The 4,396-nt window shown below is 47.3% G+C and overlaps 1 pseudogene; it reads left to right on the top strand.

Annotated features, from left to right (window-relative positions):
- Positions 1-71: 71 nt before the first annotated feature.
- On the top strand, positions 72-3,999 carry LOC102385177 (annotated as a pseudogene).
- The last annotated feature ends 397 nt before the right edge of the window (positions 4,000-4,396 follow it).

The following is a 4,396-nucleotide window of genomic DNA, read 5'->3' as shown; positions in this document are numbered from 1 at the left end:
TTAAGCCGTTTCCCATTGATGCAGCGCGGAGGACTGGGTGTGGGCGGGCTCTCGGGGGCCGGGCAGGGCTGCCCCCAGCGGTGGAGTGTCGGCGGTAGGTTGTGGGCTCGGGGGAGGCGGGACATGCTGCCCGCACCCTCCCCCGGGGCCCAGTGGGGCTCCCCAGGGATGCCCCCCACGGTGGTGCTGGACTGCCTGCTCCCCAACGGGGTGATGGTGCCCCTGGAAACCCCCCGCACGGCCTCGCTGCTCGCCATCAAGCACCAGCTCTTCCGCGAAGCGCGGAAATTCCCTCTGCACCACCTGCTGCAGGACGAGTCCAGGTACGTGTTCCTCAGTGTCACCCACGACGCAAAGAGGGAAGCATTTTTCGATGAGATGCAGCGTCTCTGCGACCTACGGCTCTTTCAGCCGTTCCTGAAAGTTGTCGAACCCGCCTGCGACCGCGAGGAGGAGATCCTGAATCAGGAGATCGGGGCGGCAATCGGCATGCCCGTCTGCGAACTGGTGGCGGCCAAGGACCCGGAGGTGCAGGACTTCAGGAGAAACATGCTCGATGTTTGCAAAGAGGCCGTGGAGCTTCGTGGGGCCGACCCGCCGCACAGCAGAGTGTTGTGTGTCTGTCCTCCCAACGTGGCCTCGTCGCCGGAGCTGCCCGCACCCCTGCACGATAAACTCGACGCAGGGCGGCTGCGGGTGGCGATATGGGTTATCACCCCCCCCAGTAATAAGCGGAAATACGCATTAAAAGTCAACCATGACTGCGTGCCCGAGCAAGTTATTGCTGAAGCAATCAGAAAGCAAGGACGGGGTATGATGCTGTCGCCTGAACAGTTAAAACGCTGCGTTTTAGAGTACCAGGGCCATTATGTGTTAAAAGTGTGCGGCTGCGATGAATACTTGCTAGAAAAATATCCTCTGAGCCAGTATAAGTACATAAGACACTGTATAATGGTTGGCCTCACGCCCAATCTGATGCTGATGACCAAAGAAAGCCTTTATGACCAGCTACCTTTGGATACCTTTAAAATGCCGTATTATTCCATGTGCGTTTCTCCAGATACCCAATACGTGAATATAGACGCTTCAGCCAAATCCCTCTGGTTTATAAACACCAATCTCAGAGTAAGAATTCTCTGTGCAACGTATGTCAACGTGAGTACGCAGGACGTTGACAAGATATATGTCCGAACAGGTATCTATCACGGAAGTGAGCTGTTGTGTGACAGTGTGAATACTCAAAGTGTGCCTTGTTCCAGTCCTAGCTGGAACGAATGGCTGTCGTATGACATGCGTGTTCGTGATCTCCCACACGCTGCTCGGCTTTGCCTCTCCATCTGCTCTGTCAAAGGAGGAAAGGATGGGAAAGAGGAACATTGCCCTCTGGCTTGGGGAAATATAAACATGTTCGATTATATGCACACTCTTGTATCTGGGAAAATGGCTTTGCATCTGTGGCCAGTACCACGTGGGCATCCTGGTGAATCCTCTTGGTGTTACTGGGTCAAATCCAAAGAAGGCAACTCCATGTCTAGAGCTAGAATTTGATTGGTTTAGCGGTCCTGTAAGTTTCCAGGCATGACAGTAGTCGAAGACCGTGGCATGAAGGCTTTCTCCCTGGAGCTAGGGTGTAACTGCAGCCATACAGTGCTGAGTAAGAGGCTAGGTAGAGATGCTGAAGTAAGAGAAAATGACAAAGAACAACTCCGTGCACTTTGTTCAAGAGATTCACTCTCTGAAGTCACTGAGCAAGAGAAAGACTTTCTTTGGAGCCACAGGCATAATTGCATGAATACTCCAGAAATTCTACCCAAGCTGCTTTTGTCCGTGAAATGGAGCTCTAGACACGCAGTAGCCCAGATGTACTGGTTGATAAAACACTGGCCTCCAATCAAGCCGGAACAAGCAATGGAGCTATTGGACTGCAATTATCCTGATCCACTGGTGCGATCATTTGCAGTTCAGTGTTTGGAGAAGTATTTGACAGATGACCAACTGTCTCAGTACTTAATCCAGCTAGTACAGGTTCTGAAATATGAACAATACTTGGATAATCTGCTGGTGAGATTTTTACTCAAGAAGGCACTGACCAATCAAAGAGTAGGGCACTTTTTTTTCTGGCATTTAAAGTCTGAAATGCACAATATAATTGTACGTCAGAGATTTGGTTTGCTTTTGGAGTCCTACTGTCGAGCATGTGGGACATACCTAAAACACCTGACCAGGCAGGTGGAAGCAATGGAGAAACTAATTAACCTTACTGATATGCTCAAGCAAGAGAAGAAGAATGAAGCACCAAAGGTGCAAATGAAGTTTATTGTTGAACAAATGAGACAACCAGATTTCAAGGAAGCTTTGCAAGGTTTTATCTCTCCTCTTAACCCTGCCCATCAGCTAGGACACCTCAGACTTGAGGAGTGCAGGATTATGTCTTCTTCAAAAAAGCCTCTCTGGCTGAACTGGGAAAACCCAGATCTTATGTCTGAACTGTTGTTTCAGAACAATGAGATAATCTTTAAAAACGGGGATGATTTACGTCAGGATATGCTAATACTTCAGGTTATTCAAATTATGGAAAACATCTGGCAAAATCAGGGTCTTGATATACGGATGTTGCCTTATGGTTGTTTGTCTATCGGCAATTGTGTGGGCCTCATTGAGGTGGTCAGAAGCTCTCATACAATCATGCAGATTCAGTGCAGCGGAGGCCTAAAGGGTGCACTGCAGTTCAACAGTCACACATTACATCAGTGGCTCAAGGACAGGAACAAAGGAGAAAAGTATGATGCAGCTATTGACTTGTTTACACGCTCCTGTGCTGGATATTGTGTCGCTACCTTCATATTGGGAATCGGTGACCGTCATAATAGCAACATAATGGTGAAGGATGATGGACAGCTGTTTCACATTGATTTTGGGCACTTCCTGGATCACAGAAAGAAAAAATTTGGTTACAAGCGAGAGCGTGTACCATTCATCCTAACTCAGGATTTCTTAATAGTGATTAGTAAAGGAACCCAAGAATGTACCAAAACACGGGAGTTTGAAAGGTTTCAAGAGATGTGTTGTAAGGCTTACGTAGCAATTCGGCAGAGGGCCAATCTCTTCATAAATCTTTTCTCCATGATGCTTGGCTCAGGCATTCCAGAATTACAGTCTTTCGACGATATCGCATATGTTCGAAAGACACTTGCAGTGGACAGAACCGAGCAGGAAGCTCTGGAATATTTCATGAAACAGATGAATGATGCTCACCATGGTAGCTGGACAACAAAAATTGACTGGCTGTTCCACACAATAAAGCAACGTGTATCGAATTGAAATGAAAGCCAAAACAACCAAAGCCTGTCAGATACCTGTTAGATTGGTTGCATAGGAGTTGCACAAGCAACATTCGAATTTACAGCAAAAACAGAAGCAAAACATTCAGGCAGTTTTCCAAAGGATTTCAGAAAGCACTAAAATTACGCACTTCAAAATTAAGCTGTAGTATGATGTGTAACTTGATTGTATGCCTGAAGACCAAAAAAGGTTTGGAAGTCTTTCCGGATTTTGTTTTCTGATGGAAGATTATTGGGAAGGAGGAGGACGAGAGCGCATCACATGCAGTCCATGGCATGCTACAGTAGGAGGTCTGCTAAAGGAGGCGCAGACTATGGGTTCCCAATCAGTTGGAAGAGAACTTGCCATTTACCATGGCTGTTTAGATGCTGCATATCTTGAAAGGAAAGATTTTTAAGGGCAGAGATGTTAAAATAATAGTGAGGGAACTACAGTGCCTTTAACTATTCAGATATATTATGTTGAGGTTTAACTGACCCTTTTCATTCCTAGGTCTGTCATCTGCACAGGTTTTGAAAGCAGTAAGAAATAGACCTAGTACATATGGTATTTTGCCCTGGACAGTACTTGCAGGGCTGAAATAAAACATTGTAGTGTTCACTTTGGGTTTGATTTAAGTTAACTTGAGCTGAATAAACGTTTTCATGCATCTTTTCCAGAGCCTAAAGAACGTTGAGTTGTTAAAAATTACTGAAAAAATATTTTTTATGAAGGCAATTTATACAATAGGAACTCTAATTAGCAGAGATCCAGCAGGCTTTCCATTTTGTGTGGAAAATGCGGACTAACCCGTATTTTTCCTTTTGAAGCAAGAAACTGCAGGTGAGGAGCGAGCCATGGGCAGGGGGCAGTGGACAGGCACAACCAAACCACTAGGGGACACTGCCCAGCTGTGGAGCCGTGGCTTCCCCTTGCCTCCACGGGCAGGGGCTGGGGCTTGGGCTGTGGATGGAGCTGGAGCTGCAGACCTCTCTTGGGCCCAGATCCCAATCCTGCTCCACAGGGAAGGAGGTGCCAGCCCCCACAAAGGGGACAGGTGGGGACTTCCTGCCAC

This window comes from Alligator sinensis, unplaced genomic scaffold (assembly GCF_000455745.1).
Source record: "Alligator sinensis unplaced genomic scaffold, ASM45574v1 scaffold1495_1, whole genome shotgun sequence".
NCBI classification, from domain to species: Eukaryota; Metazoa; Chordata; order Crocodylia; family Alligatoridae; genus Alligator; species Alligator sinensis.
Note: the sequence above shows the minus strand (reverse complement) of the source record. Positions and strands in the feature narration are given on the sequence as shown.